Source organism: Colobus angolensis, unplaced genomic scaffold (assembly GCF_000951035.1).
Source record: "Colobus angolensis palliatus isolate OR3802 unplaced genomic scaffold, Cang.pa_1.0 Scaffold168, whole genome shotgun sequence".
Lineage (NCBI taxonomy): Eukaryota > Metazoa > Chordata > Mammalia > Primates > Cercopithecidae > Colobus > Colobus angolensis.
The window spans coordinates 1338122-1350599 of NW_012114799.1; positions in this window are offsets into that span (position 1 = coordinate 1338122).

Below are 12478 nucleotides of genomic sequence, written 5' to 3' on the forward strand. Positions count from 1 at the left end.
TGCAGGCTTTGTTCATTTCTTTTTCTTCTTTTTTCTTTTGGTTTCTCTTCTCGCTTCATTTCATTCATTTCAACATTCTTAAAGAAAAGAATTTTCAACCCAGAATTTCACATCCAGCCAACGTAAGCTTCATAAATGAAGGAGAAATAAAATCCTTTACAGACAAGCAAACACTGAAAGATTTTGTCACTACCAGGCCTGCCTTACAAGAGCTCCTGAAGGAAGCACTAAATATGGAAAGGAAAACTCAGTACCAGCCACTGCAAAAACATACCAAATTGTAAAGACCATTGACACTATGAAGAAACTGCATAACTAATGAGCAAAATAACTAGCTAGCATCATAATGACAGATTCAAATTCACACATAACAATATTAACCTTAAATGTAAATGGGCTAAATGCCCCAATTAAAAGACACAGACTGGCAAACTGGATAAAGAGTCAAGACCCATCAGTGTGCTGTATTCAGGAGACCCATCTCAAGTGCAAAGATACACATAGGCTCAAAATCAAGGAATGGAGGAAGATTTACCAAGCAAATGGACAGCAAAAAGAAAAAAATTAGGGGTTGCAATCCTAGTCTCTGATAAAACAGACTTTAAACCAAAAAAGATCCAAAAAGACAAAGAAGAGCATTACATAATGGTAAAGGGATTAATGCAACAAGAAGAGCGAACTCTTCTAAATATATATGCACCCAATACAGGAGCACCCAGATTCATAAAGCAAGTCCTTAGAGACCTACAAAGAGACTGAGACTCCCACACAATAATAATGGGAAACTTTAACACCCCACTGTCAACATTAGACAGATCAACAAGACAGAAAGTTAACAAGGATATCAGGAATTAAACTCAGCTCTGCACCAAGCAGACCTAATAGATACTGACAGAACACTCCTCCCCAAAACAACAGAATATACATTCTTCTCAGCACCACATCGCACTTATTCCAAAATTGACCACAGAGTTGGAAGTAAAGCACTCCTCAGCAAATGTAAAAGAACAGAAATTATAACAAACTGTCTCTCAGACTACAGTGCAATCAAACTAGAATTCAGGATTAAGAAACTCACTCAAAACTGCTCAACTACATGAAAATGGAACAACCTGCTCCTGAATGAACACTGGGTACATAACAAAATGAAGGCAGAAATAAAGATGTTCTTTGAAACCAATGAGAACAAAGACACAACATACCAGAATCTCTGGGACACATTTAAAGCAGTGTGTAGAGGGAAATTTACAGCACTAAATGCCCACAAGAGAAATCAGGAAAGATCTAAAATTGACACCCTAACATCACAATTAAAAGAACTAGAGAAGCAAGAGCAAATATATTCAAAAGCTAGCAGAAGGCAAGAAATAACTAAGATCAGAGCAGAATTGAAGGAGAGAGAGCGACACCAAAAACTCTTCAAAAAATCAATGAATCCAGGAGCTGGTTTTTTGAAAAGATTAACCAAATAGACCCCTAGCTAGATTAATAAAGAAGAAAATAGAGAAGAATCAAATAGACACAATAACAAATGATAAAGGGGATATCATCACTGATCCCACAGAAATGCAAACTACCATCAGACAATACTATAAACACCACTATGCAAATAAACTAGAAAATCTAGAAGAAATGGATAAATTCCTGGACACATACACCCTCCCAAGACTAAACCAGTAAGAATTCTAATTCCTGAATAGACCAGTAACAACAACTGAAACCAAGGCAGTAATTAATAGCCTACCAATCAAAAAAAGCAAGGACCAGATAAATTCACAGCCGAATTCAACCAAAGGTACAAAGAGGAGCTGGTACCATTCCTTCTGAAACTATTCCAAACAATAGAATAAAACAGGCTCCTCCCTAACTCATTTATGAGGCCAGAATCATCCTGATACCAAAACCTGGCAGAGACACAACAGAAAAAAGACAATTTCAGAACAATATCCCTGATGAACACTGATGTAAAAATCCTCAATAAAATGCTGGCAAACCAAATCCAGCAGCATATCAAAAAGTTTATCCACCACAATCAAGTCAGCTTTATTCCTGGGATGCAAGGCTGGTTCACCATATGCAAATCAATTAATGTAATCCATCACATAAACAGAACCATGACAAAAACTATAAGATTATCTCAATAGACACAGAAAAGGCCTTCAATAAAATTCAACACTCCTTCATGCTAAAAATTCTCCATAATCTAGGTATTGATGGAACATATCTCAAAATGATAACAGCTATTTATGATGAACCCACAGCCAGTACCACAGTGAATGGGCAAAAGCTGGAAACATTCCTTTTCAAAACCAGCAAAGACAAGGATGCCCTCTCTCACCACTACTATTCAACTCCTATTCAATACTATTCAATAGTATTGGAAGTTCTGACCAGAGTGATCAGGCAAGAGAAAGAAATAAAGGGTATTCAAATAGAAAGAGAGGTAGTCAAATTGTCTCTGTTCACAAATGACATGATTGTATATTTACAAAACCCCATTATCTCAGTCCAAAATCTCCTTAAGCTGATAAGCAACTTCAACAAAGTCTCAGGATACAAAATCAATGTGCAAAAATCATAAGCATTCCTATACACCAAGAACAGACAAACAGAGACCCAAATCATGAGTGAACTCCTATTCACAATTGTTACAAAGAGAATAAAATACTTAGGAATACAACTCAAAAGGGATGTGAAGGACCTCTTCAAGGAAAACATATAAACCACTGATGAAGGAAATAAGAGAGGACACAAACAAATGGGAAAACATTCCATGCTCATGGATAGGAAGAATCAATATCATGAAAATGGCCATACTGCCTAAAGTAATTTATATATTCAATGCTATCCCCATCAAGATACCATTGACTTTCTTCACAGAATTAGAAAAAAACTAATTTAAATTTCATATGGAAACAAAATAGAGCCCATATAGCCAAGACAATCCTAAGCAAAAAGAACAAAACTGGAGGCATCATGCTACCTGACTTCAAACTATACTACAAGGCTAGAGTAACCAAAACAACATGGTACTGGTATCAAAACAGATATATAGTCCAATGGAACAGAATGGAGGCTTCAGAAATAACGCCTCACATCTAAACTGTATGACCTTTGACAATCCTGAAAAAAATAAGCAATAGGGAAAGGATTGCCAATTTAATAAAGGGTGTTGGGAAAACGTACTAGCCATATGCAGAAAACGAAACTGGACCCCTTCCTTACACGTTGTACAAAAAATTAACTCAAGATGGATTAAAGACTTAAGTGTAAGACCTAAAACCATAAAAACCCTAGAAGAAAACCTAGGCAATACCATTCAGGACATAGGCATGGGCAAAGACTTCATGACTAAAACACAAAAAGCAATGGCAACAAAAGCTAAAATTGACAAATGGGATCTAATTAAACTGAAGAGCTTCTGTGCAGCAAAAGAAACTATCATCAGAGTGAACAGGCAACCTACAGAACGGGGGAAAATTTTTGCAATCTGTGCATCTGACAAAAGGCTAATATCCAGAATTTACAAGGAACTTAATCAAATTTACAAGAAAAAAACAACCCCATCAAAAAATGGGCAAAGGATATGAACAGACACTTCTCAAAAGAAGACATTTATGTGGCCAACAAATATATGGAAAAAAGCTCATCATCACTTGTCATTAGAGAAATGCAAATCAAGACCACAATGAGATACCACTCATGCCAGTTAGAATGGCAATCATTAAAAAGTTAGGAAACAACAGATGCTGGAGAGGATGTGGAGAAATAGGAATGCTTTTACACTGTTGGTGGGAGTATAAATCAGTTCAACTATTGTGGAAGACAGTGTGGCGATTCCTCAAGGATCTAGAACCAGAAATATTATTTGACCCAGCAATTTCATTACTGGATATATACCCAAAGGATTATAAATCATTCTACTATAAAGACACGTGCACACGAATGTTTATTACAGCACTTCGCAATAGCAAAGACTTGGAACCAACCCAAATGCCCATCAATGATAGATTGGATAAAGGAAATGTGGCACATATACACCATGGAATACTATGCAGCCATGAAAAAGGATGAGTTCATGTCCTTTGACGGGACATGGATGCAGCTGGAAACCATCACTCTCAGCAAATTAACACAGGAACAGACAACCAAACACTGCATGTTCTCACTCACGTGGACACAGGGAGGAGAGCATCACACACCAGGGCTTGTCAGGCCTGTCAGGGTGTGGGGGGCTAGGGGAGGCATAGCATTATGAGAAATAATTTCTCTAATGACCAGTGATGATGAGCTTTTTTCCATATGTTTGTTGGAATGGGATCTAATTAAACTAAAGGACTTCTGCACAGCAAAGGAAACTATCATCAGAGATGACAGGTTTATGGGTGCAGCAAACCACCATGGCACATGTATACCTATGTAACAAACCCGCACATTCTGCACATGTATCCCAGAACTTAAAGCATAATGAAAAATAAAAATAAAATAAAATCATATAGGTACTGTGGAAATGAGTTTGGCAGTTTCTGAAAAACAACAACAAAGCAGGCTACTAAACAACCCAGCAATTATATGCTTGTGTAGTATTTATCTCAAAGATATGAAGACATAGGTTCATGTGAAAACCTGTACACAAATGTTCACAATAGTTGTATTTTTAACAGCTAAACTGGAAACAAATGTATTTTTTAATGGGTCAAAGGTTAAGCAAACTGTGGTACATCCATACCATGTAATACATATTTGGCAATAAAAAGAAATGAACTCTTGACATAATAACAATCTAGGTGAATCTCCAGAAGCTTATGCTGAGTCAAAAGAGCTAACCCCACAATGTTACATACTATATACTTCCATTTATACAACATTCTTGGAACCACAAAATTATAGACATGAGGAACAGATTAGTGGTTGCCAGGGATCCCAGGATGGAGTTAGGGTAGGAGGGAAATGGGTATAGTTATAAAATAGTAACAGAAGGGATCCTTGCAATGATGAAAATATTCTGTATTTTGACTACATCGGGGTCAATATTCTGGTTGTGACATTGTACTATTAGCTGGCAAGCAGCAAGCATGAGATTGAACCCAAGGACCAGGCTTTAATATGTTTTGCCTCCTTAGACGTGAAATGCTTGACATGGACCTTAAAGTTTAGGTAGTGTTTGGCTCAGAAAAGAGGAGCAGAGAGCCCCTTTCAAGAAGAAAAAAGAGCAATGATAAAACAAGCCCATCTGGGAAGAAGTAGATTAATTTGAACAGAGCGTAGAGTTATATAAAGATGGACAGGAAATTCTTCAAGTACAGGTGACACCAGAGTGAGAAGGCCATGGAGAGTGGGCCAATGAGTTAGCCATCTCCTACTGGGAATGAGGAGTGAAAGTCTTTGAGGAGAGAATAACTCAATGAAAATGAGAGGTTCAAAATATTTTAGAGAAAGTAGCCTAGCACATTGCTCCTCGATGTCTGCCATGGTGAACACTGTACCTTTTATAAGACCATTCTTGGAGAAATGGTGGACAGAGTGAGAATACTTACCCCTTCAGAGTGGCATAAAACACCAGAAATCAGAGGGCTCATCACCAACATTCTGGAGGCAGAATTAAGGCAACTGCCTTCTCTGATCAACCCTCCATAATACTTCCAAAGGGATATTTCTGAAATAAAAATCTAACTCCAGTGCTCACTTAGGTAAAAGCCTGCAGTGGTGCCACACCAATCATGAAAGGAAACCTAGTCTTTATTAGCACTTATAAGGCCATGGGCCATCTTTCTTTTCTGGGCCTCAGCTTCATTTTCTGGGACACTAACTCTTGTCTCCTGCTCTTCTTCTGGAGGACTGTCTCTGGACACGGAAAAATCCTATAGGGCAGAAAGAAGACTGACGAAGGGGAGAAAGGGAAAAGTCTTCTCATTTCTCTTCACCTCCTGTTCTCTGAAAAGGAAGCCTCTTATTCTCAACTGCTTTCTGCTATTAAGTCAAGTTGATGATTACTGTTTAAGGTTCAGAAATGTCTTTTTTCTTCCCTGCTTTCTCTCTCTATTCTCATTTGTCCATGTCTTTCTTTCTCATTCTTTTTGTCTGTTCTCATCTCCTTTTTCCCCGTTTTCCTTCTCTCCCTCTCTCCTGTTATCAGGCTTATTCCTCCTTCTCTTTACCAAATACCCTACTTCCCTTAGGCCACCCTGATTCATGAATATTCTCCACGCTGTGCCCCTTTCCCAGCCCCTACCACTCCTGCATTCTGAGAGGTGGGGTAGCCACCCAGTACCACCACTACCAAGGTACTATCAACACAAAACAAAACTCCTAACCTTATTTCCTAGATGTGGATTCACAGACACCTGTAAGCATTTTCTCCTCTTTATTCTTTCCCTTGAGATTTTAGATATGCAATTATAGATAAAATTTGATCCTGTTTTTCTCATTTGCTAGTATGAAAGACATGGTCACGAATCTTTATATTATAATTACTTTTCAGTTGTTTCAAATCAGCTATTTTTCCTACCTATATATTTACAAAATTTACAATTTCAAAGAGCTATTTTTCCTACCTATGTATTTACATATTCAGGTTTCCTCTTTCAGAGAGATTTTATTACCTTCTTCTGAGGTACACTTCCGTAAGTTTAGTGACAGTTTGTCAAACCTGCTTTCACTGGATGGATTACCAATGCTTACTGATGAGACGGTCAAGTAACAAGGGCTCCCTGGAAGAACTTCCAACCAGCCTGCACACTGAGAGGAGTACACACAGGGGTGGAGCCTCGAGAAGTTTCTGCTGTTTGCAGAGGGGAGGAGTCTGGCCTCTCCTGTTCCGAGGTGGTAACTGGGATTCAGTCTGTGATGTTGGAAGCCTGCTAGCAGGACTCTCGTTTGGCTGAGAATCCCTGTTTCCCCTTTTTTTCCCCTTTTCACCCAATAATCCCTGCCTTTCTCACCCTTCAAAGTGTCTGCAAGCCTAATCTTCATGGTCAGGTGACAAGGACCCTGTTTTTAGCTGAACTAAGGAGAAAGTCTGGCAACACTGATATACAAACAACATAGCACTTGTGCACTCTCAGTTCAAGAGAAATACTACTGCATGATGTACAGTTTTGAGCCTCACTGAACTACTTCTGTTGAAGTGCATGCCACTAGCATGACTTGGGGGATGCTATGAGAATGCTGATTCTTTTTAAGAATGTTGCCAGGCACAGTGGCTCACGCCTGCAATCCCAACACTTTGGGAGTCCGAGATGGGGGGATCACGAGGTCAGGGGATCGAGACCATCCTGGCTAACACGATGAAACCCCATCTCTACTAAAAAATACAAAAAACTAGCCGGGCGAGGTGGCGGCGCCTGTAGTCCCAGCTACTCCGAAGGCTGAGGCAGGAGAATGGCGTAAACCCGGGAGGCGGAGCTTGCAGTGAGCTGAGATCCAGCCACTGCACTCCAGCCTGGGCGACAGAGCGAGTCTCCGTCTCAAAAAAAAAAAAGAATGTTGGCAATGACATTGTCCACAGCACCAAGTCAGTGCCTCTTCTCAGGAATCATGAGTCTGTGAGTCATGGGTCACTGGACTCACCTAACCAGAAAGAACAGATTTTCCTGCCTTTGCTTAGTTTTCCTTTTACAGGCCCCATAATTTTTGCAATGGATTGTGTTTCCCCTTTGTTGTAGCTACTGGTAAATTTACAACCAAATTCGGGGCTCATCTCCAGCGGCTGAATAGTGTCTTATGGTATTCCTTACGTGTTATCAAACCTCTCGATGTATCCTGTTTTTCTGATTTCATTTTCCCTTTGCTACCATTTCCTCACCTTTGTTTTCTCAATGTATCCCATTGTATGCATGCAGATAGAAAGACAGATAACATAAGCTATCTCAATTCTCTTTCTAGAATGATTTGGAGACATGAATAAATCAATAATAGTCTTCATAACAACATCAATCATACTTACTCCAATAATGTGCTTTTTCTCATGCTTGCTTTAGAGTTTGTAATTGAACCTCTGAAAAACTGCTCAAGGCACAAGCTACTCCATCTCTAGGCATTTTTCAGGTAAGACATGGCCTTCACCCCAAAGGCCCTGACACCCTATAAACCAAAAATAAAATCCAAAGTCACAGATGACTGAACGAACCCCCTCTTGGCCAAGGGGACCCAAGAGAAACTTGAAAAACTGAATTTCCAGCCATGACAGTGAGGGGAGGTTGGACACGCCTCATTATAGCCCTTCTGTTTGTAGTTTAGGCACAACTGACCAGCATTAACATTAAAACAGAGATCATAAGACTGACCACATAGACTGTTTGTAGAAATAAAATACCAAATTCCATCACGACTTTAGTATAGCATCATGTGGCAGATAGCAGACCTTAAAGGAAATCAAAATATTTTACTCCAAAACACATTCTTTGACATATTTTGAAATGGCTCTTCAAAGTGACCTTTTTAGGAGGAAATTTGGTTCTGGAGACAATCTCCATTAATGCAGCCAGAACTTCTCTTTCCAGACCTTTCCTAGATCTAGGAGAAATTAAATGAGAGTTTAATTGACACATTTAAGGTCTAAAAAGAGACATTTACCATCTATTCTCTCTGAAGGCTGCTAACTGGACGCTTCAGAACAAGAACCTTGGCCTCCACATCCTCTTTTATCTTAACTAAAACATTTCTTTCTACTGATTTCAAGTCTTTAGACAAAGCTTAACTCTAGCAACAATTGCCAATCAGAAAATCTTTGAATCTACTTAATGACCTGACATCCGCCCCTTGAAGATATCCCTCCTCTTTAGGCTGAACCAATATACACCTTCTGCATATTGATTTATGATTTTACCTATAATTTCTGTCTCCCTAAATTACATAAAACCAAACTGTATCCTGACCACCTTAGGCAACTTTCTCAGGACGACTTGAGACTCTTTCTTGGGTCATGGTCACTCATATTGGCTCAGAATAAGCCTCTTTAAATACTTCAGAGTTTGGTTTTCATCCCAATTTAGAGAAAAAGCTTGCAGTTTTTAAAGACCCAAAAACTGACCTAACGCTGTACAAATTTTAGTCATATATTTCACAGAAGAGTTGTAGGATCTGCAGACATTAGAGAGGACCCTATCAGTGTATGGAGTTAGAGCAGTAGATGAAGGTTTCACAGAGAAGATGAGACAAAATGAACCCTGTGGAGCAGCTGGGACTTGCATTTTAATGATCCTCTCTTTGTGGTCTCTTTTATTTTATTCCCCTATACTCAATTTCTAGTCCACATGCTTCACGTTTTGAGGAATTACAAGTGATAAGAACTTCCGTACCCAGAAGCAGTGCTCCGAGAAACCCCCATGCAAATCATCAGAGAAAGAAATCAATGCCAGACTAGTTGTGAAAATAGTTTGACTCACTTCCTTTAGGTAAAAAGACTTTATTTCAGAGTCATACTCTAAATTAAGTGTACATATTTACTTATTTACATAAAAATGTCCTTTTTCTGCTCCCCACTGTTAGATTTCAATGCTTGCTGGGTGAGATGAAGACTCTAGCCAAGGAGGGGAACGCTGTACAGAGAGTAGTGCTGTACAGAAGGAATTGAAGGTGACTATGGGTACTAAGTCTGTGGGAAAGGGGAAAATTAAAGAGGGCAGCAAGACTGCATGTATGAACTGCTGCTTGGATAGCCTTGGACAGAATCAGGGAAGTCAAGAGAGGCAAAGGTTCTATGGCCATGGGCTGTTGATGCTAATAGCAAGTGACACAAAATCTGGAAAGGAAAGTGTACACCTTCTAAGGTGAGCCCTTTGCTCGCTCTCCCTTCACAATGACAGTTGCTCTCAGTACATCTGACAGCAGTTTCGTCCACGAATTTTCAAACAATGCAATCCAACACTTGGACACTGAGACAGGTCCCGCCTGGAGAATCACTGCCCTGGGGACTGAAGCAATCTGACTCACAGGCATACAATGAGTTACCAAGGAAAACAGCTTGCCTAGAGGTGCTGCTGCCTTCCACTGTCCAGCCATATGCATTAATTCCTCACTGACAGCAGACGGTTGTCCTGAATTAGGACACCTCTAAGTGCACAATGCACGGTGAGCAGCAACGGCAGACACAGAGCAGCTCCGTGGAGAAATCTGGGCACCAGGCTGAAGCAAGGCCTTGGCAGCCTCAAGGACCCCAGTGTTAAAAAGGAACAGCAGCTATCAGAAAATAAAAAAAAAAAAAGTCATGCAAATAACCATGCCTGAGCTATTAAGCATGTTCCTTAGATTAATGCTGCCAAACCAAATCAGAACGGCATTACATGACAGCAGGGAAGCGGCTTGCTGGGAGGAAAGCAAACTGAAAAGCAAAGCAGGCTAGTAAAGGATTAGCCTCTGCTCAGATGCAGGGGTCTCTTGTCCTCTGTGGCTACGTGGGTGCCACTTATCACCCTGGCAGAGAGACAAAGAGGCAAAGACAAACACTGCTTCTGATGCCTGTCCTGACCCTCTTTGTGACAGTCACTTCCTCCATCCAAGACTTCCCTTGACTGGGGTACAGAGGCAGCCAGCAGTCCAGAGCAGTCGAGGTTAAATGCCCTTACCTGGGAAGCTGGACAAATTTGTGAACACAGCTTTTGGAGATAACGTGGCAGTAGTGTCAGGCCTCTGAGCCCAAGCTAAGCCATCATATCTCCAGTAACCTGCACGTACACATCCAGATCTCCTGAAGCAACTGAAGATCCACAGAAGTGAAAATAGCTTCACTGATGACATTCCACCATTGTGATTTGTTTCTACCCCATCGTAACTGATCAATGTTCTTTATAATCTCCCCTACCCTTAAGAAGTTTCTTTGTAATTCTCCCCACCCTTGAGAATGTACTTTGTGAGATCCACCCCCTCCCCCCAAAACATTGCTCTTAACTCCACCACCTATCCCAAAACCTGTAAGGACTCATGATAATCCCACCACCTTTACTGACTCCTTTTTCGGACTCAGCCCTCCTGCACACAGGTGGATAAACAGCCTTATTGCTCACACAAAGCCTGTTTGGTGATATCTTCACACAGACACGTGAAACAGGTAGAACTTGCTCTGAGCATCAAGGGAGTCTCGGCCAGCATGAGAGATGCAGGTACTCTGAGAACAGTTGCCATTCAATGGCCTTTCCAATCAATATTCCTTAACTATTTATTCTACATTTATTTAGAGAAGAAGAGAAAAACGTTTTCTATTATGCAAATTTTATAGGTAATTTAAATTCAGAATATAAATTACATTTTACCCAGGAAAATTGTTCAGCAACATGAAAAACAGAAAAAAAAAATCTTTTAATTTTTTTGGTTTCCACTTGAAAACATTGGTAAAAATCTTTCCTGTTTTCTGTGCTTTCTAGCATTTTTATTTTATAAATTTTAAACTAATGGAACTATTCATGATTTAAATTTAATAATAAATAAATAATAAATAAAGTAAATCACCTATTCCTAGTAAATGACCCTACTAGTTTCATAATATCAATGAATTTTAACTGGTCCTCAATACAGAAGACTGTCGGTTGGCATGTGACAGATTTGCAGCATTGCCTGAATTTAACAATTTGAACAAAAGGACATAAAAACTGAACACAGTCGATGAAGTGTAATTGAGCCAAACTTTCATGTACAGAGTCAAGGCTGCAGTCAGTATTACATAAACCAAAGTTACTTGCAAGTTAAATTAATTGAGAAGCAGAGAGGGTATGCTTGAGAGAGAGTGTGTGTGTGTGCGTTGGTCTTCAGGGAAGAAAACAAACAAATGTGTAGGAACAAGCCCGAGAAGGGAGTTCTCAGGCCCCAAGGACAATGGAGAGAGTAGTCTCCACTACAGATGTGCCATTTTCTGCCCCTTTGTGGGTAGTTCTCCTCTAAACCAATCACCTCCTTCCCTAACATCACCTTTACTTTGAACTAGTCTGAGTACACTTCAGTTACTTATAATGAGGGGAAAGTTTTAAGACTGATGTGGGGTGTGCATGTGTGTGTGTGTGTGTGTGTGTTGAACAATCTCAGAGTGTTAGGGAGATTTTTAAAGGAAGGAAATGAGAGACAAGGCAACTCAGTGGCCAAACAGGTTTATTTACAAGAATAAGCCTGCAAGGGCTCCCAGTCAGGAATCTGGCTGAGACTCTGACTGCTCCTAAGCTGAGGTTTTCATAATCCAGTTTCTATAAGGGAGGGGTTGGGGAAGCGCTGGCAGGTTGGAACTGTAAGGGGCAGGGGAGGGATGTAGTTAGGGCCAGTCAGGCTTTGTTGTGGTCAGGGTTGTTACATTCCGTTAAAGGTATGAGCGAGGTTGACCTTTGCTTTTTTTTGGGAACACTGTCACCAAGGTAGGAAACACAAGATACCAAGGTAGAAAAATGTCATTGCTATTGTTAATTCTCACACAGCGGAGGAAACTTAGAAATCAGTTCAAGGGAAGAGGCTGGCAGAGGGGTTTCCTAAGTCTTTGCAACAAATCAATCCAAGTGCT